We start from the raw sequence: 27,498 nt of genomic DNA on the forward strand, positions 1-27,498 counted from the left end.
ATCGACTATTTCAGCTATTCTATTATGTCATAATCTGATCGGAGTAAACGTGATAGAACACCTCATATTATGCACTACTCCTAGTGACGCTCTCCAATGGATCCCCATCCTCGACCCACCGTTACGTAGTTAGGAGCGGATCATTATTATCCCTACTTGAAAGAGGGAGAAGCTAAGGCTGAGAAAGGAGAATTGACTTGTCTTAGGTCACACGGCCAGTCAGTGGCAGAGTTGGGAATAGGACCCAAGAGCCCTGATTTTCAAACTAACCATCAGATCTTGAATTTCAGACATTGAATGACCTGAATAAAGTGCTCTCAGGTGAGCTCCAGACCAACAACAGTGCACAGTAATTATTCAGCAAGTATTTGAGGAGCACTGCAATCTTAGAGGGAATCATGAACTGCTCAGAGACAATTAATGCAGAGAAGCAGCAAAATTAATCAAACATAGAACTGGATCTGACTTATTTACTTGGTCTTAAAAGAGAACAACAAGGACCTGAGTCTCTTCCCTGTCAACAACCCCCTGCTCAGCCAATCAGGGTAGAGACTGAGAACAGGAGGCTGAGGGTTTTCACCAGAGAGCCCAAAGGATGGCCCAGGTCACCGGTGGGGATCACTGCCCGAGCACTATTTCAGCCCCACATTTTTGGGTGGACCTCCCACAGTGGGAGCTGCAGAGCACTCCCCCTCAACACACACACACACACACACACACACACACACACACACGCTCCTGGTGCTGGGAGGGGAACAGGTGAAAGGACAAAAGAAGCAAGAGAAGAAGAGAAAGGAGGGAGAGATGGATTGAGGAAAAGGTGAAACAAAATGGACAAACCCTAATGTCCCCAGTGATTCTAAGGGACAAAATCCAGGTGTGGAATAAAATTCTGCTTCCTTGCCTAGAATTCAACTGTTTTCCATGCCTAGATTTCAACTGTCACCAGATGGATCAGACTGAAGAGGTTTCAGACCTCGAGGAGGCTCTTACCCTCCAAACAGGGACGTCTGTTTTCTAGTAAAATCAGGAAAAGGGAAGGAGAAAACTCGAAAGAGGTTCCTCCTGGCGCTCATGTCTATGAACCCGAATACTCTCAGTCCTCAAAGAGAGACCTGGAGAAGGAGACTTGCTGAAGCAAAGCCACAGGGGTCTCTGAGGTTTCCCTGGCCCCTCACCCCTGTCCTGCCTGGCTGATGTCAGCATCTCTCTGTGAGGTCACCACCTCCCCACCGCCTTTGGCCAATAGTCTGAGGTCCTGCAAAAGGCCTTTGTGATGTCACTGCCACACCCCTCCCTTGCTGGACTAATGTCCTGCCCCTGGCCAGGCACTTTGGAGGTTTGAGCTACTCCCTCAAGAACAAATGGATATAAATTGGCAGTCGGGAAGTTTAGGCTTGAAATTAGACGAAGGTTTCTAACCATCAGGGGAGTGAAATTCTGGAACAGCCTACCGAGGGAAACAGTGGGGGCGAAGGACCTCTCTGGCTTTAAGATTAAGCTTGATAAGTTTATGGAGGGAATGGTTTGATAGGAGAACGTGATTTAGTCAATAGGTCAATAACGTGCAACCACTGGTAATTAGTACCGAGGGTCAATATTGGGATATTGAAAGTCTTTTTCCTGAGTGTCTGGCTGGAGAGTCTTGCCCGCATGCTCGGGGTTCAGCTGATCGCCATATTTGGGGTCGGGAAGGAATTTTCCTCCAGGGTAGATTGGCAGAGACCCTGGAGGTTTTTCGCCTTCCTCCGCAGCATGGGGCAGGGGTCGCTTGCTGGAGGATTATCTGCTACTTGAAGTCTTTAAATCAGGATTTGGGGACTTCAACAGCTGAGTCAAGGGAGAGAATTATTTCAGGAGTGGGTGGGTCAGCTTTTGTGGCCTGCATCTTGCGGGAGGTCAGACTAGATGATCATAATGGTCCCTTCTGATCTTAAGTTCTATGATTCTATGATTCCCTGTGGATCACCCCATTCAAGGAGCGTTCGTTCTAGGCAGCAAGCCGGTAGTTTTGGATCATCTGCAAATTTTGTCAGCTCACTGTTTAGCAGGTTGTTTATGAATATGTTGACTAGTACTGGTCCCAATACAGACACCACTAGTTACCTGTTTCCATCCTGAAAACTGACCGTTTATTCCTACCCTTTGTTTCTTGTCTTTTAACCAGTTATTGATCCATGTGAGGACCTTCTGGAGGTGAAAGTAAGCCAGTATGTTCCGGTATGGGGTACCGGCAAGAGCCGGTACGTTATGCCAGACCGGCCCGGCTTCCCCAGGCTGGTGATTTAAAGGGCCCAGGGCTCCCTGCAGCGGCTGGAGCCCTGGGCCCTTTAAATCACCTCCCAAACCCCCCTGCCAGAGCCCCAGGCAGCAAATCACTGCTGTGGATGCTGCTCTCTCCCGCTCTGCGAACACAGAGCAGGGGCGGCAGAAGCTTCCTTACAGTGTGGGGGGCACCATTGTCTGAACTGTGGCACCCCCATGACACCCCTTCCCTAAGGACCCCCACTCACACCACCTCTCCCCCCGAGGCCACACCCACAGACGCCTCTTCCCCAAGACTGCACCCTCCCCCCGACATCATTTGTCCTAACAGCCAGTAAAGAGTGGTGCGGCCATGGCCCTCTAAACCCCCTGTTCCAGCCCCCCTGACATAGAGATAAGCAGGCAGCAGTGTGTACGTGTGTGTGTGACAGAGAGTGCTGTGCTGAGCTGAGCCAGGGAGAGAAGGGGGGCTGATGTCGGGGCTGTCCCCCTCCCCCTGCCTCAGGACTGGTTGCTTCCAGCAGCTGTCTGAGCTTAGAGACAGTGTGCGACACACTCACTCTTCCGCAACGCACACACTGTCTCTCCCCCCCCACACACATGCTCTCTACCCCACCACGCACACGGCAGTTGAAAAGCAGCTGGCAATCTAGTAGGATGCCCATGGACCAATGGGATAGAAACCTGCATCATGTGATGCTGTACCAGCCCGTGAGGCATTGCAAACCCTCCCCAAAGCACCCTGCAGCCAGCTGCACAGTGGGATAGCTACCCACAGTGCACTGCTCTCTGCGGTAATCCAAGAGATGCTAACATGGATGTGCTCTGGTGACACAGGGGCATAGGGTGGACATGCAACAGCTGTTCAATTAAAACACCTTAACTAAAGCCATGTTACTCTTTTATGTAGACATAGCTTAAGAGTGAGACAAGACCCAGCTCCATTGAAACTAAAGAACCACAACATCCTTTGTAGTTGCAGGATTTGCACCTGTGCAGGGAAACACCGATGGATTTCTAGTCTATTGCCTTAACCACTTGGCCACAATTACTTGCTGGATATGTGGTTCTCACTGCACTCTAGTTCTGTTCTCACTGAGTGATCAATTCCAGTTGTTTCCTCAGACCAGCTTCCACAACACACCCACTGCTGTGCCCTTGTGTAAGGGTGTCCATGGCTGAACTGCAAGAATTCCTGCTCTGTTCCCTTCTGGCTGGAGCATGAGGAGAGTGCGTTTGTGGTTAATGATGTTGCTGTAGCTTGTTGTCCATTTCCTGCCCTGATCATTCAGACAGTTCCTTTCCCGTCATATCCCCAGTACATCAGTGATTGTGATAGCAGGGGGCAGGTTTTCTCTGGGGCACTGAGCTTTGCCAGGGGGTTGGTGGCTCCTTTCTTTCCTCACCCTGGAGTAAACTCAGCTTTTTATTCCAAAGAAAGAGGTGGACAGGGTGGGTCTCAGGGAAGGGGCAGCGAGGTGTGGGCAGGGCAGGTCTCAGGGGAGGGGCAGAGACGTGTGGGCGATGGGCAGGGTGGGTCTCAGGGGAGGGCAGAGAGGGGTGGGCGATGGGCAGGGCAGGTCTCAGGGGAGGGGCAGAGACGTGTGGGCAATGGGCAGGGTGGGTCTCAGGGGAGGGGGCAGAGAGGTGGGGGCAGCAGGCAGACCTTGGGGTAGGGGGTGAAGAGACGCGAGGAGGCCTTGGGGGAGGAGAGGAGCGAGCGAAAGGTGGACCAGCAGGCCTCAGCCAAAGAGCAGGGGTGGGAAGTGGCCAAATGGGAGTGAGGGCGGAGCACAGGTGGGGCCTCGGAGGGAGCAGAATGAGGGGGGGGACAGCACCACGGTCTGGGCAGGGGCCACCCACAGGATTCAGGAGGCCTGGGGCAAAACAATTTCAGGGGCCCCTTCCATAAAAAAAAGTTGCAATACTATAGAATCCTGTATTCTCCTGGGGGCCCTGCAGGGCCTGGGGCAAATTGCCCCCCCTGCCCTCCCTCTGGGCGGCCCTGCCCTCAGCCTCTCCTCGTCAGTCCCCTGCCCTCTCATCATTTTTGTTGCCCTCCCCTAGACTCTCTCCAATTTGTTTCTGTAGTGGGGGGCGGGGGGTGAAAACTGGACGCAATGCTCCAGATGTGGCCTCACCAGTGCTGACTAGAGGGGAATAATCACTTCCCTCGATCTGCTGGCAACGCTCCCACTAATCCAGCCCAATATGACCAGTTACCCATATTGAATGCAGACACAGCAATATCTGATACATTGGTTCCTGTCCATTCAGGAGGTTATTTCCCACCTATTCATAAATAATGAAGCTGCTCTAAGCGGAGGGGAGAGAGCTGTCCCGTCCGTGTAGTTAACCCATCTCCCCGAGAGGTGGTAGCTATGTCAGTGGGGGAAGCTATGCTGGTGGGTGTGCAAGCTGTGGTGTCTACATGTGTATATAAAGTTTAATCAAACCCCATTTTTAAACCCCTGTGGTCTGGGAATAGAAAAGGAGCTCTCTGAGGCAGAGCCCGTCCTTCAAAATCCTTAAGATCATGGAGTTCCATATGCAAATGTCATGGGGTAGAGCTCAGTGGTAGAGTGTTTGACTGTAGTTCAAGTGGTGCTTGGTTCAAATCCAAGTGCTCCCTTACAAGCCTGTTTCTTTAATAAAAATAATTTAATTTCCAGTCTGCTCAGGAGCTCCACTAAATAGGGATCCCTGAAATGAATGGACACACTCAATGTTTTCCTGTGCAAATGCATAAAAACCTAGCAAACACGTCCCCAGCTGAAATCAGTTCCAATCCTCTAAGGGCTTGGCTACGCTTGAGAGTTGCAGCGCTGGTGGAGGCTTTCCAGCGCTGCAACTTAGTAACTGTCCACACCTGCAAGGCACATCCAGTTCTGCAACCCCCTGGCTGCAGCACTGGCTGTACACTAGGGGCTTGGCTACACTTACAAATTTGCAGCGCTGCAGCAGGGTGTGAAAACACACCCTCTCCAGCGCTGCAAATTGCGGCGCTGCAAAGCGCCAGTGTGGTCAAAGCCCCAGCGCTGGGAGCGCGGCTCCCAGCGCTGTCCGTTATTCCCCACAGGGAGGTGGAGTACGGACAGCACTGGGAGAGTTTTCTCCCAGCGCTGGCGCTTTGACTACACTTAGCGCTTCAAAGCGCTGCTGCGGCAGTGCTGCCGCGGCAGCGCTTTGAAGTGCAAGTGTAGCCAAAGCCTTGGGGTGTAGCGAGTGCAGCACTGGTGATGCAGCGCTGCTCGTCAGGTGTGGCCACACACCAGCGCTGTTATTGGCCTCCAGGGTATTAGGAGATATCCCAGAATTCCTGTTCAGCCACTCTGCTCATCAGTTTGCACTCTACTGCCCTGGCCTCAGGTGACCCGCCCTTTAAATGCCCCGGGAATTTTAAAAATCCCCTTCCTGTTTGCTCAGCCAGGTGTGGAGTGCAATCAGTGAATCTTTCCAGGTGACCATGCCTCCACACGGCAAACGAGCCCCAGCATGGGGCAATGGCGAGTTGCTGGACCTCATTAGTGTTTGGGGGGAGGAAGCTGTGCAGTCCCAGCTGCGCTCCAGCCGTAGGAATTACGATACCTTTGGGCAGGTATCAAAGGCCATCCTGGAAAGGGGCCATGACTGGGATGCGCTGCAGTGCAGGGTTAAAGTAAAGGAGCTGCAGAGTGCCTATTACAAAGCCCGCGAGGGAAACCGCTGCTCCGGTGCTGCCCCCACGACCTGCCGTTTTTACAGGGAGATGGATGCGATACTTGGGGGTGACCCCACTGCCAATCCGACAACCACGATGGACACTTCTGAGCGGGATGGGGGACAGGAGGAGGAGGGGGGGAGGAAACCGAGAGTGAGGGTTTCTCCTTTCACTTCTGCTGGGGAGTGCCGGGTTCCAGGGGCGTTTCTAGCAGAGCATTCGGAACTGAACTGGGGGAACCAGCTTCTCATTACAGGACGCTCACGTTCAGACCACATCTTTATTTACAGTTTTTTATAATACGATATCATCCTTCAATCCTAGTGTCACCATCGATAGCATGGCATGTTCAGCCTGGTGGGATACCCAGGGGAAAACTAACCAGCTCTTCAAATCCAAGAGAGTGGAGATAAATCACCTCTCAGAGTCAATGTGGGGTAATCAATAGGCAGACAGTGGGCCAAATCGCTCTTGAATGGACCCCAAAATATTTTTATTATTGTTATTTTTTATTATTATTTACACTGCAGTCTGGACCTTGACTAGACCCTGAGCAAAAATTTTGGCTCTTTACAAAAAATAACGGATTACCCCTAAGAACGGGGTTGTGTTACATTCCTTATGTCCTCGCTCCCTCTTGTGGCCATTTCCTTTCCCTCCTTTCAGTGAAAGGCTTTGGGATTGTGTGTAGAAACTTTATTTCCTCGGGAGAGACCCCGGAGCAGGGGCTGCCTGCATGTACCAAGCACCCACTAGATTAGAAGGTGACAGGCCAACACCCGTAAGACGAGGCAGCCGTCCCTGTCAAAAAAATCATCTCCCTTCTTCACTTGAGTGACAGCCTGAATGGTTCCTTCTCCGGGCAGAGCCCCAAGGATTGGCATCATCCGCAACAAAGCCATGTGTCCGTAGCAGCACCCAACCCAAAATGTGCTTTCAAAGGAGCTGTCTCCTTCCTTCTGGGGTAAAATCTGCCATTATGGTCATTGATTTTAATTTCCCTTCTCTGAGGGCAGAGATGGGGTTGGAGCAACCTCAGGCTGGGATGTAGAGCCCATGTCCCCATCTGTCAGTCACTCTGGGAACCTGCCTTTGCTCCCAGCTGACAGGCTGCCTCCAGCTTCTCCGGTCAGCTCCTTAGTGTGGGGTGGGGTGGGGTGGGTGAGTCACTTGACAAGCATAAGTGGCACATAAGAGAGCTACTCTCACCAGCTGCATTGGTGGTATAGTGGTGAGCATAGCTGCTTTCCAAGCAATTGACCTGGGTTCGATTCCCAGCCAATACAGGGATGTGATGTTTTTCCCCCCTGGGAATTGGTTTAATTTCACTCACAATGTATCACTTTAGCAATGGAATGAGAGAATCAATGTCCCAAATCCCAGGAGGTCATTAAACACCCAGTGGAGGAAGAAAGGGGCAGGACTATACAGTGAGCTGTTGTGGAGTCATCCTGGTATTAAAATGTTTTACTGATTTTTAATTTTTTTCCCTTTACTTCCCTTTTAGACTCAGAGCCTTTAAGGTCAGAAGGGACCAGTGTGATCATCTAGTCCGACCTGCTGCACCTTGCAGGCCAAAACACCCCACCCACCCTCTCCTGTAATAGACCCGGGGAGGGGATCCTGGCTGCGGGCAGAGGCTGCCCTGCTGCAGCAGGAGCTGGCAGCATCAAGCTTCTGCCCCCACAGAAGAGAGCAGGGGGCGGAGAAGAGCAGGCTGGGCACCCTCTGGACTGTGGGCCCAGCGCCATGGCACCACTTGCGCCATGGTAAATCCAGTACTGGTGGGAGGGGAGGCAGCTCTGTGCACTGCCCCTACCCCAGGTAGCACATGGAGGCCCTCTGCTCCCCTCCCCGCATGGGTGTGCAGAGATGTGCCAGCAGCACTGAGGTGACTCCCTGTCCACTCTGCCTCCATCCGTCCATGCCGCTCCCAGAAATGGCCGGCATGTCCCAGCATCCCCTGGGGTGGGGGAGAGGTGTCTCCATGCACTGCCCCTGCCCCATGTACCAACACCGCAGCCCCCATTGGCCAGGAACTGCAGCCAATGGGAGCTCTGGGGGCAGCGCCTGCAGGCAGCGGCACACAGAGACCCCCTGGCATGGCCCACCTAGGAGCTGCTGCCGGAGGGTTGTGTGTACCGGTCACTTTGGGAGCTACAGTGCCCGGGGTAAGCGCCACCCCTCCTGCACCTCAACCCCCTCCCCCAGCGCAGAGCCTGCACCCCGCACCCAAATTTCCTCCCAGAACTTTGCTTGTCTTCCTTTCACCCAGAACCTCCCTTCTTCTCCTGAGCTGCAAGTAGCCACCCCTGGGAAGCCAAGAGGCAGGCACAGGATTCTACCTCCCAGCAGCCAACCGCACCTCCCCAGGCTTTGCAGAACGACTGGTGACGCTCTACTAACCCCACTTAGCCACACTGAGGCGCTTAGCTTCTGCCCTGCCTTCCTCAGCTCGACTTTCCTCTTTTGCCCCATTGCTGCCTCACTCCCTCCTTTGGCAAGTCACACAGAGGAGGCAGCAGGAAGAGCCGGCCTCCACCGGCCAACCTCCAAGGGCAGAGGAGACCAAACCACAAGGCTTCAAAAGGTGACTGGCCAAGATCCTCTAGCTTTCCCCTGCTGATGCCAAGGCTTTTTCTCAGCTCATTTCACCACCCTCTGCCATGCAGGGGTTGGAGTTATCGCAGGTGTTACCCAAAATTGGGCCAGCTAGTCAGCGTAGGGAGAACTAATGACCCAACAGAGTTTGGCAGAAAGCAGCACGTTTGTTATAATGACAGCTAAGCTCAAAAGAAGAAGCTGGGGGGGGGGTCACACTCGCACTCGCATACTCACGCTCCCAGGACAGGCACAGCACTGGAGATGTCAGGATTCTGCAAGGTAAGTGTCCCACAGCGCAGCTATGGACGGTACGATGAAGGTAAGTCTTCCTGAGTCACAATGAAATACAACGCGGAGAACCACTGGCCAGGCGGTCCGGGCAAAGGGCATTCACTGGAGGTACAAGCTTGTGAGTGCTCTCCTGAGCACAGGGCCCCTCCCCCTTTTAAGGGCCTGCACCTCATGGCCTGCGACTAGAGATGACTTGGCTGCATCTGGTTGGTCACACCCCACCTTGGGCAGTGTCCATGCTCTGGGTGATCGCTGCCTATTTAGCGTCCCAGACACCTTGTCTACCTGGGAGCTCTTCTGCTCTTCAACCAGAACATTCATCCCAGGAGCATTCCAGGGGGGAGCAGGAGGGGAAAACCACTTCACAGGCATTCAGAGAGGGAGAGGAGACAAAAGTGGGAGCAGGGGAAGTATAACAGACCTTTTGAGCATAGAAATCACTGCTGCTCCTACAACAGCATGGACAGGCCAGTAGGAGCTGGGAAAAACAAGCCAGCATGTTTCTGCCTGGTTTCGAACCAGGGACCTTTTGCGTGTTAGGCAAACGTGATAACCACTACACTACAGAAACTCTGTCATAGGTAACTGCCTCTCCCTTCATAAGAACATAAGAATGGCCATACTGGGTCAGACCAAAGGTCCATCCAACCCCATATCCTATCTGCCAACAGTGGCCAATGCCAGGTGCCCCAGAGGGACTGAACCTAACAGATAATGCTCAAGTGATCTCTCTCCTGCCGTCCATCTCCACCCTCTGACAAACAGAGGTTAGGGACACCATTCCTTACCCAGCCTGCCTAATAGCCATTCATGGACTTAACCGCCATTAATTTATCTGCAAAAAGAAAGAGGAGTACTTGTGGCACCTTAGAAACTAACAAATTTATTTGAGCAAAAGCTTTCGTGGGCTAAAATCCACTTTATCGAATACATGCAGTGGAAAATACAGTAGGAAGATATATAGATATACACAGAGAACATGAAAAAATGGGTGTTGCCATACACACTATAACGAGAGTGAGCAGTTAAGGTGAGTTATTATCAGCAGGAGAAAAAAACCTTTTGCAGGCATAATCGGGATGGCCCATTTCCAACAGTTGACAGGAAGGTGTGAGTAACAGTAGGGGGACAAATAAACATGGGGAAATAGCTTTAATTGTGTAATGACCCATCCACTCCCAGTCTTTATTCAAGCCTAATTTAATGGTGTCCAGTTTGCAAAATAATTCCAATTCAGCAGTCTCTCTTCCCCAGGAGCAGAGTGGCCCCTCCATCCCCGCTGGCGGGGAAGGAGCTCCCGACCGGGCCAGGAGGTGGAGGTGCCCAGCCTTCTGGAAGAGGAAACCTGCTCCCGGCGCAGGCGCCGAGGTGGGAGAGGCACCGGCCAGGCCAAAATGGAGCTGGGCCAGGATGCGGCTGGGCAGGCAGGACCCAGCCCAGGAGCAGAACCAGGCAGAGTGGCTCCGGGGCTTGTGTGGGCAGCAGCGGCCCCAGGAGCCCAGCCCCGATTTCCAGCAGGAGGCATCGCCCTGCCCGGTCAGTGGGGACCTTCCAGCCTTCCCAGGGCAGGAGGTGGAGGATCCCTCTCCCAGCCCCAGCAGCTCGGCCCGCTCCCCATGGGACAGCAACAGCGCCTGGGACTCAGACAGCAGCGAGGCCGACGGACGCTTCTGCTTTGTTCCAGGTGAGGAGCCAGGCTGGGCTCAGGGAGGGGTGAGGAGGGGGCTGTGAACACCCCAGGCCCAGGCCCTCGAGCAGTGCTATGGGGGCGTGTCCCCAGCTCAGGTGTCTGGCCTGAGCCACTGAACCCCACTGTCACTAGATGCTGCCACTTTAATCCTTGGTGCTCCATTGGGTTGGGGGGTGGGAGGCACCTCCCAGGGAGTCCAGGGCAGTGGGGGGGTCTCTTTGCTGTGGACTCCTGAAGGAGTTGGGGGCTGACACCACTGAGGCTACTGGGAATCAAATACATTTGAGATACAAGTACATAGCCCATATTCATAACTTCAAATACAAAAATGGTGCACACATACAGCCAGCATCATTATCACCAGCCAGTCATAACCTTGTCCTAGACACCTCACACGCCAACCTTTGCACAATATTTGCTGCACATAGATAACAGTGGTGGCAACAATGATCTCTACGGTCCCAGTTTATATTAATAACGTCACAGCAGGCTATAGAGACGTGGGAGGGAGGCGTCTTCCAGCCGGTGTGTCTCCTCCGTTTCTCCCTTGTCGCTTGGGCCGAGGTGGGAAGGGAGCGAAACGTGCCCGGCTGAAGGTTTTGCGCTCGGCCTTGAAGATTAAGCCCGACCCCCCGGCATGGCTAGGTCGGGGTTGTCCTGGGCTCTGTGGGGGGAGGGCTCAGCTGGGAGAAGGGGCAGACGAGGGGATTTTGTCTCTGATAGATAAGGGCTTTGTCAGCAGGAAGCTGTAGGTCACATGCTGGGGGTGACAGTGGGGTTTGAGCTGGGGCAGCAGCAGCAGGGGAGCAACGTCTGTGTGTGTGTGGGGGGGGTTCACTTGGTAAAAATGAACCTGCCAAGCCGCTCCCTCTGCAGGAGCAAAAGCCTCTAATTTATCTCCTCAACTCCCCTCCATGAAAATCTCCACCCCTCCCCCGGCGCTGAGAGACCCCCTCACTCCCATGGAGATTTGTAATTGTTCCGACTCTTCCTTGGCCTTGTCCAAACAGTTTTCCCAGACAAATGATCAAGGACATTTCAAATGAGAAAAACAAACCAAGCAGAGTATCAGAGGGGTAGACGTGTTAGTCTGGATCTGTAAAAGCAGCAAAGAATCTTGTGGCACCTTATAGACTAACAGACGTTTTGCAGCATGAGCTTTCGTGGGTGAATCCCCACTTCTTGCATCCGATGGGGTTCCCCTGCGCAGGTTCAAATCCTGCTCACAGCGAGGCCTGTGTTTTAGCAGGTGTCTCACCGGGGCAATACCTCTGTACAACCCCCTGAGACACTCTCAATTCTCTCCCCACCCCAAGGAAATCCTGTTCTGCTCCTTTCATAGAGATCCCTGGGACACCCCCTCACACTGTGTCCCTGAGGGGTCAGGCAAACTCTCAGCACCTGAAGCCTCTGCCACTCACCTGGTGCCCCATAGATCAGCCATAGCCCTGGTTCTGCTCCTCTCTTGAGAGTGTGAAAGGAGCTGAGTCAGTGACTCCATGGGAGCTACGGGGCTGCAGAACCAACAGAGAAAAAATAGGTGCTCAGCGCCCACTGGCAGCCAGCTCCTCCCTCCCCCGCCCCACTACAGGCCTTGCTGACAAGCTCCTCCTCTTCCCCTTCAGCCCCTCCCACCTGCCAGTGATCAGCTGTTCAGTGGGGTGCAGGAGGCGCTGGGCGGGGAGGAGGAGGAGAAGGGACAGTAAGAGGTGGGGGAGGGAGAGTAATGGGGCAGGAAGGGGCAGGGTGGGAAGAGATGGGACCGGGGTGGGGGCTTGGGGGAAGGGGTGGAGTGGGGGCAGGGCCTGAGGAGGAAAGGGGGGGCTTTGTCACAGATCCCTCTAGGGCCGGCCCTGAAGGGAAGCACCGACTATCACAGTGACAATAGAAGTGACCAGCCTTGCGGGGGAGGCTGAGGGAGATCCGCACTCACCAGGTCTCTTCTCTCCCCCAAGGTGAGCCAGACACTGCTCTCTCCTGGCTCTCACTCTAGCGGCTGGATGCCAAGGAGCCATTTCCCCACAGGAAGTGCATTGAGTGCCCCTGTGGTGCTGGGGGGCTGGCTCTGCTGCTGCCTGTGGGGCTGGCAGGGGGGCTGATGTCTGCACAGACTCTCAGCTGCCAGGCCGGAGGGGGCACTTGGGACCTTACCAGACCGGCTCAGTGAAGACGGGGGGTTGATAGAGCAATACAGATGCTCTCCTGAGCACGGAGCAGCAGCCGCCCATGCAGCCAGGCAATGAGCATTTCCCACAGCCTGGAGCCGAGGGGGAGGCGGCAGCTGCTGTTCCAGCTGCTCGGGGACAGGCCCTGTCAGCCAACAGCCACTTCTTACTCCCCACAGCTAAGGGCGTCGGGTTCCTCCGGTGGGGGTGTGGAGCAGCCGTTCGTTTTCCTGTTCGCATTCCTCTGCGGTGTGAAAATCGGGGAGGGGAGGCAGAAGCCCCACTTCCCTCCCGACATGACACCCAGTGGGGGAAGCCAGGACAACAGGGTGGGGCAGCAAGTGGTGGCCAGACTCTCACTGCCAGGGTCTAGTCTAGCTCAGGGTCCAGCTCAACCTCCTCCCCGCACCACTGGCCCCCAGTCCCCTTCCACCACCAGGTCAACCCGGGCACTAGGGCAGGAACGGGGTGAGGCCGCAAGTCAAGCTGAGCAAGGCAGGGAAAAGCGAGTCTTGTCTTCATGGGCCGCTCCCAATGACGTCCTTTTTGAGTGCGACTGCTGCAAAAACCTCCCGGGCAGAGAAGCAACAGGCCAAAATACTCTAACACAGCTGCCAAAGGAGCTCAGTTGGGAGAGCGTTAGACTGAAGATCTAAAGCAGCAAAGAATCCTGTGGCACCTTATAGACTAACAGACGTTTTGCAGCATGAGCTTTCGTGGGTGAATACCCACTTCTTCAGTTGCATCCTGAATAAGGTGCCACAGGATTCTTTGTTGCTTTTACAGAACCAGACTAACACGGCTACCCCTCTGATACTTGAAGAGCTAAAGGTTCCCTGGTTCAATCCCAGGCTTTGGTAGGTGCTCTCATCCTTCTTTGTGCACTGGTGGCTTGTTTTCTGGGAGCACAGTTGTGCCTGCACCCATGGTAAGTCCCTGAGCTTGGGCTCTGCAATAGAAAAAGATACTGTGGGCATCTGCCCCTAGTTGGCTGGCCTGACCTTTAACAATGAAGGATGGGAACTGTCTCTCCTACATGAGTTATTGGTGGACCCAATATGGCAGGAAGAGAGTGAGGCAGGGTGACCCTCAGGAATGGTGCCAGAGGGCTGCTGGGCAGTGACAGGCAGGAAAAGGGGATGAAAACTCCTCTGTGCAGCTGAGCAAGGGCAGTACCCTGGAAGGGGCATCTGTGAAAGTGGCCAGGTGGAAGGGATTTGGGGGCCCAGGAGGAGGTGCTTGATGTTCATTGGCTAGGAGCAGCTGGGCTTGGCCATGGTGGGTGTTCAGGAAATGCACATTAACAACACTAGGGTAGCTTGATGGGCAGAGGGTGATTGGTGGAAGGGCCCATCTCTCTGGTCCTCCAGGCCAGGGAAGAATGATGGGGTTGGGTTGGAGTCGTGTTCTTCACATTCAAGGTGTGAGTACAGAAGGCGCTGGAGCTCCCACCAGGGAGAGCATTACTGGGGGGCTTTGTGCTCCATGGCACGGGTTCTGGCTATATTAGTGTGTATGGTCCCCAGTTAAGGTGTAAAAGGAAAGTTCTATGAAGGAACTGGCTCCCTTCCTCTAGACTGCATGGTTTTTGGTGTCGGGGAGGGGTGTGTGAGGGATTTAAATTGTTGCACCGGCCTGAGGACTGCTGGTCCTGTTTTTCCAACCCTCAGAGGAAACTCTTCTATGATGAGCACTACCTGGCGCAGGTCTGTAGTGAGGTCGGCTTAGAGGACGTGTTTCTCCACAGTGGAACCAGTGGAGGGCGGGCGGTAGCCTCCTATTCCTCTGACCCGAGCTCACACCATCCGCAGGGGATACACCTTTCTGCGGGGACAGGCCAGGAGTCGCACTGACCGGATTTCCGTGAAGGAGAGCACGTCGACAGCCCAGTGCAGGGTGGTGCCAATGGACTGTTCGGATCACGCAGCTCTCACCGTGTGCTCAATGTGGGCAATTCCCTGACCCAGGGCAGAGGATATTGGAAGCTGAACATCCAGAGCTTGCAAGATAAAGGAGCAGGGGGGCGAGGCCTGGTGTTGTTGGCAGAACGGGAAAGCAGCAGAGGGTTCTATGGCAACCAGGGGGATTGATGCGAGTCGGTGAGTTGGCGGCTTTGTTCTGGCAGTTGGGGAAACACCACAACATTAAAGAAACCAGTGGTGACAAGTCCTGCAGCGTCGCCTGTGGGATTTCCACAAGAGCATCCGGGCAGGGGAGCCAGTCAGCATGTGACTGTACGATTGGATCAAGTGACAGCTGCCCGAGTTCCAGGAGATGAGGCTGCAGCTGGCCGATATGAGCAGGAGCACCGAGTGAAGGGAGGGGTGGCCTCCCCTGACATTTTTGCAGCCTGCAGGGAACGGAGACAAAGCAGGGGGATGCAGGGACTCAGGGCAGGACGCACAAATCCGGTAGTGCAGGACCACAGTCACTGGAGGAGGAGAGAGAGTCCTGTGAGAGGAAGCCTCTGGTGGGAAGCAATACGTGCAGAGTGAAAACCAGCCAGTTGAGAGTCACAGGGGTCTAGAAAATAAAATATCAGCAGGTCCCATGGTGTAATGGGCAGCACTCAGGACTCTGAATCCTGGAATCTGAGTTCAACTCTCAATGGGACCTACTGGAGATAGGTTAGTTTACTGCAAAGCCCTGGAGCCCAATGTGTTTGGCTACCCTTTCTCAGGGTGAACTAGAGTGAGTTTTTTCCCTCCTGCTGGGTGACTGATGCCCACTGGAGATAGGTCTTTGGTCCAGCTGGTTCAATGGGATGGTGGCTACAGGTTGGGGTCCTAGAACTTAACAGTCTGGCTAGAGATTCCTGTGGATTGACCATATGGTTGTTTCTTGCTGCTTCACCTGATGCCCACAACTTTGGACCCTCCAGCTGCCACACTCTTCCTCTTGCCCACATGGCATTTAAAGGAAGGAGTGTCAGGGCCAGGCTTCATAGTCAGGGCTAGGCAGGAGGGAGGAAGAGTCCCAGGCTGGAGCCCAGCACCTCTGGGCACCTGGAGCAGAGGCGGCTGGTGCTGACAGCTCCAAGGGAAGGCTTAAAAGCCACAGAGCAACCAAGGGCAGGGCAAGAGGAGAGGAGAACCATGCCTATGTGTGGCCAGCAGACAGCCACAAAGACACCCAGCCAGCCTGCTCCCTGCCATGTGGAACCCCCACTGAAGGCCACCCACAGACCAACATTCGTTCTGCGGCCAGCCAGCATCACAAGGTGGTTGGAAAGCAGGTGGGGCCTCTGACCCTTCCCACTCAGGGGGCTCCTTTTGGCAGTGGGGCAGGAGATATTTCCCCCAAGAGGCTTTTTCCCAGCTGCTGAGAAGCACAGAAGTACCCGGTGTTTGCTCTTGCGGTGAAAGGGGTTAATACATTTAGGCAGCCTGGCTAGCTCAGCTGGCAGCACCTCTGGCTCTTACTCTGAAGGTTGAAGTTACAGTTCCCTGTCTGGGTGCTTGGGGCTCCTCTTCAACAATACAACACACAGTCTGCTTAAGCCCCCACCCAGTAATCTGGGGAAACTAACCCTGGCCACTGGGTGCCTCTAAGAGGCGATACTTTCCCCACTCACAACCACTGAGTGTAGAAAAGAAACTTTAAGAAAAAGGAGGAAAATCACCTTGTATTAACTTGGGAAAACACCACAATCAGGATTCATAACACAACACTATGAGCAAAACACCCCTCCCCCCCCCCCCAGTGCGCTGGGCAGTGGCCTTTTGCCTCGGGCTCCTAAATCCAGACACCAGAAGCTCTGTGGATGTGCCCCTCCCTTCACTGCACCTCACCCACAGCTGCTGTCCTGGGTCAATGAAAACCCAGAGTTCACCTCTCACCTCCTGGGGGGAAAGCCCCTTTCTCCCTCCGCTGTCTGGCCACATTGCCGGCCACTTGCCGTTCCCCCCTGTCACCGCTCTGCTGGCCACCCTCTCTGCTCTGAGACGTCTTGTGGTCCCACCAGGAGCGGAACAGGCTCCCTAAAAGGAGTGGCCACCAAAGCCCGAACAGTAGCCCCATCCCTGCCACTCAACGCCACGCCCCTGCCCCACCCTTTCTCCCCAAGGCCCTGTGCCTACACTGGAGCATAGCTCAGTGGTTTGAGCATTGGCCTGCTAAGTCCAGGGTTGTGAGCTCAATCCTTGAGGAGGCCACTTGGCAAAAATTGTTCTGCTAGTGAAGGCAGGGGACTAGGATTTGACCTTTCAAGGTCCTTTCCAGTTCTAGGAGATTGGTATATCTCCAGTTATTACCTCCTCCCCTGAAGACCCTTCCTACTGCTCTCTACCTTGTCTTCTCCCACCTCCACTTGCCCTTACAGTTGTTAAAAAGTGGCAAGGCAGAGCCCTCCCATTTTTAAAAGTCCTGGGGTGTTGTTCCCCCCTGTTCAGGCACCCCTGGGGCCCTGCACTTCACACAGCTCTCCCTGATTTCAGCTGTTAGTGAGGGAGCCTCACTGCGAGCGCAGACTGAGCAGTTTCTTGCACTGTCCCAAAGCAAGACTAATGCTTAGAGCTGGTTATCAGTGATTTCAGATCTGTTGGTCTGCAGCAAGACTCTCCATTGAGTCTTAACCAGCTCTGTTATTACACAGGGAAGAACAAAAGGGTCAAATGGGGCCTGGAACCCTTAAGAAGAATCCACCCCACCGAGTACAACACTTGTCGCTACCTGCTCTCAGCTCCATCGAGAATGATTTGGGGTCACTCCTTGCCTGTATCAACCTAGGGGGTTTGGAGAAGCACAATTTATAGGTGCACCAGTGGCGCAATTGGTTAGTGCACAGTACTTATAGGGCAGTGCTGAGAGGAGCTATGCTGAGGTTGTGAGTTCACACCTCACCTGGAGCACTGGTTTTCATTAGCCAAATGGCTTCACCCCCTTATTTGCCCCTGTGGAATGTAGAATTCTAGCCCTGGGGACACTGAGAAGGAGAGGACTCAAAAATGCCCCCTTCACTTATTACCTCCTCTCCAGAGTGCAGATGAGCATCTATAATCCTTTCTCTCCCCTCCACTCCCCCAGCCCCTTTGCCAGGATCCCTCAAGCAGAGCCTGGAGTCCTGCCCATCCTTGACCCCTGAGCCTGGAGGGAGAGGAGCAAGGAGCCATTGTCAGAGGCTTTCCCTTCCCCCGCCCACTTCCCTGGCTCTTGTCACGCAGACAGCAAGCAGCAAAAGACCAGAAGTCGGAAGCGCAGACAAAGGGATGTTTACTGGGGTTCGTTTCCAAGCAAGCAGATTCCGAAGCCCTTCACACCAGTCGGGCTTATCTCTATAGACTGACAGAGTCTGTTCCCCAGTGTCCCCCTTCCCAGCTCTGACACCGCAGAGCGTTTACCCCACATCCCTACAGACAATTCTTTCCTGGGTGCTGGCTGGTGAGTCCTGCCCACACGCTCAGGGTTTAGCTGATCGCCATATTTGGGGTCGGGAAGGAATTTTCCTCCAGGGCAGGTTGGCAGAGACCCTTGGGGGGTTTCACCTTCCTCTGCAGCATGGGGCACGGGTCACTTGCTGGAGGATTCTCTGACCTTGAAGTCTTTAAACAACGAGTTGAGGACTTCGCTAGCTCAGACATAGGCCAGGGGTTTGTTACAGGAGTGGGTGGGTGAGAGTCTGTGGCCTGCGTTGTGCAGGAGGTCGGACTAGACGATCACAATGGTCCCTTCTGACCTTAAAGTCGATGAGTCTATGAGCTCTGACACTGCAGAGTGTTTACCCCACGTCCCCCTTCCCAGCTCTGACACCGCAGAGCCTTGTCTGTGTCCCTGTTCCCCGTTCCCTATTCCCATCCCCCCCGTTAGCATGATTCCAATTTCCTCTTCCACTTCCTGTCTGACCCCAGTTTACACAGTAATAGTCTCAGCTAGACCTTAACCAGTCATTGTAACTAACCAATTCTAACCTATTGTAACAGAATTCTCTAACCAATTACATCCCACTCCCCTAATTAACTTACACCCAGCAAAATTAACTCGGCAGCAGCCAGAAACAATCAGAGAACCAGACAGATGACAATAGAAAAGTGGGGGCCGGAAAGACAAACCCTACAGAAATGAGGGTTTCACAACCACAACCATTGAGAAGGGATTTCGTGCCAGACCGGATGCTCCCTTAAGATCTGTTTCGTTATCTGCTGGTGATGGGCACTATCGGGACAGGATCGTCTGGCTAACAGCCCAACCCCACCTTAGTTCAGTGTGACGGGTTTGGGAGGTGAGGATGGGACCGTTCGCTTCCCAGCTTATGGCTGCCCCTGCTGCTTAGCCAAAGGCCTTAGCCTACGAACAAGGGCTCAGACTCTCCTAGGGAGAGAAGGCCCAGACACAGGCAGACTGGGATTTGGGGTCTTTGTTTTATACCCCTGTCACTAGCTAAGTGATAAAAATACACCTCAGTTCTTACAGTCTAGGCCTGTACAGGCAGCCTGAATATCGCTATTCTAACAGCTATCAGTCCCTGTGGGAAAATGATCTATTCAGGGTTGTCCCTAGACATTTTGGTGCCCTACACAGCACCCCCGTCCCTCAGCCCGAGCTGACAGAGCGGAGCAGGCTGGGGCCAGGTCACTCTACTTCCCGCCACCCGGTAATTGCAGGGCAGGCCCGACCCCACACTCACGGGGCGGCGGGAAGTGGAGTGATCTGGCCCCAGCCTGCTGCACTCTGCTCCCAGCCTTAGAACTTGGTGGAGTGGGGGAAATGCCCCCCAGCACTCACCAGTGGTGCGGCTGGGAGCTGGTGGAGCAGAGCAGGCTGGGGCCAGGTCGTTCCACTTCCCACTGCCCGGTGAGTGCCGGGTGTGACTGATCCCTCCTGCAGTCTACCGGGATGTAGCTCAGGGGAAGGGGCAGAGTGGGGCGGGGTATGGGGTGGAGCAGGGGTGGGAAAAGGGGGGTGGGGGCAGACCGGGGGGGGGGGCTGTGGGGAAGAGGCGGAGCAGGGGTAGGGGCAGCTTTCCTGGCCGGCTCAGCCAGCCGGGGGATCGAGTTCGCCGCTGGAGAAGTATGCAGTTGCGTAGGGCACCAAGAAATTTGGGGCAATTTGGTGCCTCCACGTCCCTTAACCAGGCAGTGTCCCTGTAGTGTAGGCTGTCTGCATAGGTCCTTTCTCAATCTTTCTCACCCTCTTGCCTTGAGTCTCCTCTGTCTCTGCTTTCTAAGCACAGACTAACTCTGGCTGTTCAGAGGAGGGCAGGACCATGCCTATGCATGGCCAGCAGACAGCGACAAAGACCCCCAGCCAGCCTGCTCCCTGCCATGCCAAACACCCACTGAAGGCCACCCACAGACCAGCATGTGGGGCGGCTGCTGATGCTCTGTGGCCAACATCAGAAGACGGTAGGAAGGCAGGGCCAGCTCCCGTGGTGGGGCCTCTTTCCGTTCCCACTCCAGGTGTTCACTTTTGCAGTGGGGCAGGAGATTTTACCCCAAGAGGCTTTTCCCCAGCTGGCGAGAAGCAGAGAAACACCCAGGCTCCCAAGGGGCTATGTAGCAAGTACCCTCCAGCACAGGGACAGGTGCACACTTGGAAGAGGGAAACTGCTCCACACTCTAGCCCGGGCAGCCGCCCATTTTTTTTGGCAAGTCAGGAAGGGCAAAGGTGAGACTGGAAGCACCTGGGGCTCATGCCCCAGCCTTTGTGACACCCACCCCCCAACTCCTTCCTGGGGCTCTAGCTGAAGTCAGAGTATTGGCAGGAGCTGCCAAGAAGAGGTTCCAGCCCTGAAGGGAGCAGGACGTTCAGCCCAAAGGTAAAACTGGACAAGCACAACCACGAAGGGACATGAACCCTCAATTGCCTGATCCAAACTCAGATGCCTTATCCATTAGGCCACATGGTCACATATAGTCTCTCCAAGTACTTCTTTAGAGAAGACGGACACTGTGTTTCTCAGACTCAGGTCATCTACTGAGGGGGGTTGAGACTCTCTGGGCACAGAAGTCAAGTTCCCTGCGAGATGTGAGACTTAATTCTCTGGAGCCAGGTGCAGGGCTTTGGCAGGGAGGCTCAGGCATGGGGGATTGGGGTGCAGCGGACGGACCGGCTGTCTAAGTGTGGAGATTTAGTTGCACTGAGGTACAGGAGGGAGAAGGAATCCTGCTGATGGTCAGTGGCTGTGCAGAAAAAAGGGTGTTGATTCCCCCATCCTAAATGGGCTGGTTGGCTTGACCCTTCTCCCCTCTGCAGAGCATGGTGGGGGCTGCAGCTCACCCCTTGTGGGGCAGGAGGGCACAGGTGCAGGGCGTTGGGCTCCAATGTACTCGGAAGGCAGCTCCAGTGCGGTGGGGTGGGGCAGGGCCTGTGGTTTACATTCTGCGTTGCCTAGTGCTGGGCCATTGCACAATCCCCAGCCACGCCGCACAGCGCACCTCGAGAGGGGGCAGGGGGCCAAGCAGATGATCCAGCACGAGGGGGGAGAGGATGTGTGGTTGGGGGGAGGAAAGGCCTGTGGCTGCACTGGGGGAGTGCAGAGCAGGGGTGACACCCCAGAAACCTGCAACAAAGGGATGGACAGGTGGACTGGGTGGATAGAAGAGGCAGCGAGCCTAAAAGGGGAGTGGGGTCTAGTGGTCAGAGCAGGGAGGGGGCTGGGCACCAGGTGCCAGGGACCTCTGGGTTCTATCCCTGACTCTGGGAGCAGAGGTGGGTCTAGAGGTCATAGCAGGGGGACTGGGAGCCAGGACTCCTGGGTTCAATAGTGGCGGCTGCTTTTTCCTGTGTCTCCCGCCCTACAGATCCCAGCCCAGCCCCCTAGCAGAATCTGACTGGGGGAGGGGGTTGCCCTGCCACTCCAGACTCGTGATTCGAACCACTCTCACCATAGGCTCTGACATCACGGAATCTCCCCCCCAAGACAGAAATTAGGAGCCCCTCCCTTCATGTGGCACCCACCAGACACCCACTCATGGTTGCAAGGAGACCCCCCTGCACAGCTCCCTGCTATGAGGGGCTGGGGGTGCCCAGCCAGGGTCAGGAGGTGAGATGGGGATGCAGTGGCAGGAAAGGGGCAGAGCTGGGGGTGGTGCCAGGTCTGGTGCTGGCTACATGGGGAAAAACCACACTGCTCCCCCATAACACACACACACACACACACCCCTCTCCTGGTCTTGGGAGGGGAACAGGAGAAAGGACAAAAGAAGCAAGTGTCGGAGAAAAACTCAGTTCTCGCTTTTTCTTTGGGTGCAGCAAAATCAAATACTTTATTATTTCTCTAGTAATTACAATAGAGGGAGGGAGGGAGTGCCCTAGGACACAGGGTCGCCCCAGTCCCGGACAGGTCTCTCAACTAGTAAACAATTACAGCAAGCCTTTATACCTTTGTTACAGACAATAACTAGCAATAATACAGACAATAAAGAGCAACAACTGCATTTTGTTTATACATAAGCCATCCTGCTATCTTGTTTTTCTCACTCCTAGAAGACACCACTCTGCATATTTGGTTATCTGAATTGCAAGGTCGTAATAACTTTTTACACAGTTTCTTTCCCTCTCGCCTCACACCATCCTCGCTTCTGCAAGTCTCACGTCATTGGGGTTACAGTGTGGCCTGACTTTTGCTAACTATTAGCTTGACTCTTGCTAACTGACTGACATGCATTAAGATCCCCTTCAAATCCTTGTTAATTCTTTCCCTGCTTCCACACAAGAGACAAAGAGAAAGGAGGGATGGAGGAAAAGGTGAAAGCAAAAGGACAAACTCCAATGTCCCCAGTGATTCTAAGGGACAAAATCCCAGGTGCAGAATAAAATTCTGCCTCCTTAAGCTCGTGTTTTCCATGCCTAGAATTCAACTGTCATCTGATGGATCAGACTGAACAGGTTTCAAACCTCAAGGAGGCTCTTACCTTCTAAACAGGGATGGCTGTTTTCTAGTAAAATCAGGAAAACGGAAGGAGAAAAGTCGAAAGAGGTTCCTCCTGGAGCTCATGTACGTGAACCCGAATACTCTCTCAGTCCTCAAAGAGAGACCTGGAGAAGGAGACTTGCTGAAGCAAAGCCACAGGGGTCTCTGAGGTTTCCCTGGCCCCTCACCCCTGTCCTGCCTGGCTGATGTCAGCATCTCTCTGTGAGGTCACCACCTCCCCACCACCTTTGACCAATAATCTGAGGTCTTGCAAAAGGCCTTTGTGATGTCACTGCCACACCCCTCCCTTGCTGTGCTAATGTCCTGCCCCTGCCCAGGCACTTTGGAGGTTTGAGCTACTCCCTGTGGATCACCCCGCTCAAGGAGCGTTCGTTCTAGGCAGCAAGCCGGCTAGACAGGAAAACATCAGACGCTGCTCCCAATGCTACACTCAATTTTTCAGGAATTAGTCGACTTTATGGCCAGAAGGGACCATTAGAGCATCTAATCTGACCCCCTGCATATCACAGGCCTCCTGTATGACACAAGAGCTACTTTTGGGGCAAACACATTCCAGAAAGGCATCTAGCCTTCATTAAATGACATCAGGTGATGGAGAATCCACTACTTTCCTTGGTAGCTTGTTCCTGTGGTGAAACATCCTCGCTGGTTAATTTTTGTGCCTTAATTGTAATATGAATTTGTCTCTTTTCACCTTCCAGAGATTGGGTCTTGTTATGCCTTTCTCTGCTAGATTAAAGAGCCCTTTTATACCCAATATTTTCTCTCCATTAAGGCACTTCAACACTTCAATGAAGTCACCTTTCAATCTTCTTTTGATAAGCTAAACAGGTTGAGCTCGTTCAATAGCTCACTAGAAGGCATTTTTCTCCAGCCCTCAGAACATTTGGTGGCTCTTTGCTGCCCCAGCTCCAATTTCACAACATCTTTTTCAAATGAGGACACCAGAACTGGAGGCAGTATTCCAGTATCAGTCTCACTGATGCCTATCACATTATTGACATAATCTATAACTGTATAGATCACCGTTGGGACCACTGCTCTATATTTGCAGCCAATATTGTAGAAAGGTTGTCGTGTAAGGGGTCTATGGAGAGGTTATGATTGGCTGATTATAATTATGCTATCTCTAGATGTGTATAATTTCTGTAGTTGACGTTATGAATCTTGGCTCTGTGCTGCCCGTATTTCAAACTTGTGCTCTGCTTCCAGGAAACACCCCAGACAAGTTGGTGTCAGTTCTGTCTAGCCTGTTTGATGGCTCATTGTTAAATGTTGATGGCCCATTGTTAAATGCTGCTATATTATGATCATTATTTCCAAGCGGTCCTGTTATAGTTACCTCTTGGACAAGATCCTACACTCCACTCAGGACTAAATGGAGAGTTGCTTCTTCCCTTGCGGGTTCTTGTATCAGCTGCTCTAAGAAACAGTCATTTAAAGTATCGAGAAATTTTGTCTCTGCATTTTGTTCTGAAGTGACATGTGCCCAGTCAATATGGGGATAATTGAAATCTTCCACAATTATGGAGTTCTTTATTTTGATAGCCTCTCTAATCTCCCTTCGCATTTCATCCTCACTATCACTGTCTTTGACAGGGGGTCGATAATAGATCCCTATTGTTATATTCTTATTAGAGCATGGAATTACTATCCATAGAGATTCTATGGAACATGCGGTTTCATTTAAGATTTTTACTTCATTTGAGTCTACATTTTCTTTAACATACAGTGCCACTCCCCTCCCCACCCCCCGAGTATGACCTGCTCTGACCTTCAGATATATTTTGTACCCTGGAATGATTGTGTCCCATTGATTGTCCTCATTCCACCAGGTTTCTGTGATGCCTATTATGTCAATATCCTCTTTTAACACAAGGCACTCTAATTCACCCATCTTATTATTTACACTTCTAGCATTTGTGTACACGCACTTTAAAAACTTGTCACTGTTTATTTGTCTGCCCTTTTCTGATGTGTCAGATTCTTTTCTGTGTGAATGCTTCTCGTCTGATCTGGCCCCTACTTTATCCTCTTCCAGCCTCTCTTCCTGACTAAAACTAGAAAAAACTCTATCACTACACTCTCCTCTAAGAGAAGTCTCTGTCCGATCCACGTGCTCCTCTGCAGCCATTGGCTTCCCCCCCCATCTCTTAGCTTAAAAACTGCTCTGCAACCTTTTTAATGTTAAGTGCCAGCAGTCTGGATCCACTTTGGTTTAGGTGGAGCCCATCCTTCCTGTATAGGCTCCCCCATCCCCAAAGTTTCCCCAGCTCCTAATAAATCTAAACCCCATCTCTCTACACCATCATCTCATCCACGCATTGAGACTCCGAAGCTCTGCCTGCCTACCTGGCCCTGCGCGTGGAACTGGGAGCATTTCTGAGAATGCCACCATAGAGGTCCTGGATTTCAGTCTCTTTCCTAGCAGATTAAATTTGGCCTCCAGGACGTCTCACCTACCCTTCCCTATGTCATTGGTATCTACATGTACCATGACCACTGGCTCCTCCCCAGCACTACACATAAATCTATCTAGATGCCTTGAGAAATCCGCAACCTACGCACCAGGCAGGCAAGTCACCATACGGTTCTCCCGGTCATCACAAACCCAGATATCCTTGTTTCTAATGATCAAATCTCCCATTACTAACAGCTGCCTTTTCATAATGAGTGGAGTTCCCTCCCGCGGTGAGGTAACCTCAGTGCAAGAGGCTCTTCCAGATAGTGTTGGGGTGAGGGTCCCAACTATGAGAAGCTTTCCCTCTGCCCCCGTTGACTGCTCTCATTCCCTGGGCCTTCCATCCTCCTCAACAGTGCAGGGGCTGTCTGACCGGAGTTGGGACAATTCTATAGTGTCCCGGAAAGCCTCATCAACATACTTCTCTGCCTCCCTTAGCTCCTCCAGTTCCAACACCCTGGCCTCCAAAGCCTCCACACGGTCTCTGAGGGCCAGGAGCGCCTTGCACCAAATGCCCACATACATACGTGACATAAGAACGGCCGTACCGGGTCAGATCCAAAGGTCCATCTAGCCCAGTATCCTGTCTACCGACAATGGCCAATGCCAGGTGCCCCAGAGGGAGTGAACCTAACAGGCAATGATCAAGTGATCTCTCTCCTGCCATCCATCTCCATCGTCTGACAAACAGAGGCTAGGGACACCATTCCATACCCATCCTGGCTAATAGCCATTGATGGACTTAACCACCATGAATTTATCCAGTTCTCTTTTAAACGCTGTTATAGTCCTAGACTTCACAACCTCCTCAGGTAAGGAGTTCCACAAGTTGACTGTGCGCTGCGTGAAGAAGAACTTCCTTTTATTTTCTTTAAATCTGCTGCCTATTAATTTCATCTGGTGACCCCTAGGAATCTTCTGTTGATTATGCTGCACTTAACCCTCAGTTTTATTTGAGCAAACAGGAGATATTTGACACTGTGCGATACGGCTCCTGTGCTCTGTTCCCAAAGTGTTCTGCAGCAGGGGAGGGTCTCTGGTAGTGTGTGTGTCACTGGCATATTGGGGTGATGCTGAAACAGGGCAGAGTAGAGGTGGCATTGTGGGGCTGGCGTAAATCTTCTCTCTCCATTTCCCCTTCCAAGAACCGAGGGGACAGTAACCCTTACCCAGTGAGGTCACATTCTCATAAGAACATAAGAAAGGCCGTACCGGGTCAGACCAAAGGTCCATCTAGCCCAGTATCTGTCTACCGACAGTGGCCAATGCCAGGTGCCCCAGAGGGTGTGAACCTAACAGGCAATGATCAAGTGATCTTCCTCCTGCCATCCATCTCCATCCTCTGATGAACAGAGGCTAGGGACACCATTCTTACCCATCCTGGCTAATAGCCGTTTATGGACTTAACCTCCATGAATTTATCCAGTTCCCTTTTAAACATTGTTATAGTCCAGCCTTCACAACCTCCTCAGGTAAGGAGTTCCACAAGTTGACTGTGCGCTGCGTGAAGAAGAACTTCCTTTTATTTGTTTTAAACCTGCTGCCTATTAATTTCATTTGGTGACCCCTAGTTCTTGTATTATGGGAATAAGTAAATAACTTCTCCTTATCCACTTTCTCAACATCACTCATGATTTTATATCTCTATCATATCCCCCCTTAGTCTCCTCTTTTCCAAGCTAAAGAGTCCTAGGCTCTTTAATCTTTCCTCGTATGTGACCCTCTCCAAACCCCTAATCATTTTAGTTGCCCTTTTCTGAACCTTTTCTAGTGCTAGAATAGTTCTTCTGCATGACATCCCAGTAGAGGGCTCTCTGAGTGGGGTCCAGCAGAGCCCACTCTTCACTGGTGAAATACAAAGCCACCTCCTCGAAGGTCACCAGCCCCTGAAAGAGCGAAAGGCCAACACTCAATATCTGCTGCCCCATTCACAGCCCCACTACTTGTGAGGAGAAGAGCCCATCAAAGGGAAGCCCTGGGTGGCTTGCAGTCACCAAAGTCCCACCCCCACCCTGGTCAGAGCATCCAGGAAACATCAGAGTGAGGGGACAAAGAGAGAGCCCCTTATCTCTCCCAGCAGATCCATCACACACCTACTAGCCACAGACTGATAGAGGAGAGGGAGCCCCTAGCAGGGACCAGGGAGAGCTCCCTGGTAGGAAGCCCAACACCCTCCTCATTGTGAGGAACTGGATATGAAGGGAGGGGAATCTCCCCTAACCCTCACTGGTGGGTGCCCCCTTCATATCTCACAGCAGCCACTGGTTAGTCAGGTCAGGGTCCAGCACTATGAGTCTGGTCAGTTTTCCCAGCCCCATTCACGTGGGTTATTTTCTGCTCCACAGACTAGAGCATTTACACCTCTGAACCTCATGGGTCTGTTCCTAGAATCTAGGCCACTTATTAAACAACTCCCAGCAGGTCTGTCACACCCTGTCCTCCCTTTCTCCA

General features: G+C 53.0%; 2 non-coding genes across 2 annotated transcripts; one reads left to right on the plus strand and one right to left on the minus strand.

Annotated features, from left to right (window-relative positions):
• The first annotated feature begins 7,179 nt into the window (after positions 1-7,179).
• On the plus strand, positions 7,180-7,251 carry TRNAG-UCC. Its single transcript has one exon. It is a non-coding gene; the product is annotated as a tRNA-Gly (tRNA).
• A 2,107-nt stretch (positions 7,252-9,358) lies between these two features.
• On the minus strand, positions 9,359-9,431 carry TRNAV-AAC. The gene has a single exon. It is a non-coding gene; the product is annotated as a tRNA-Val (tRNA).
• Positions 9,432-27,498: the final 18,067 nt, after the last annotated feature.

Source organism: Mauremys reevesii, unplaced genomic scaffold, assembly GCF_016161935.1.
Source record: "Mauremys reevesii isolate NIE-2019 unplaced genomic scaffold, ASM1616193v1 Contig29, whole genome shotgun sequence".
NCBI lineage: Eukaryota > Metazoa > Chordata > Testudines > Geoemydidae > Mauremys > Mauremys reevesii.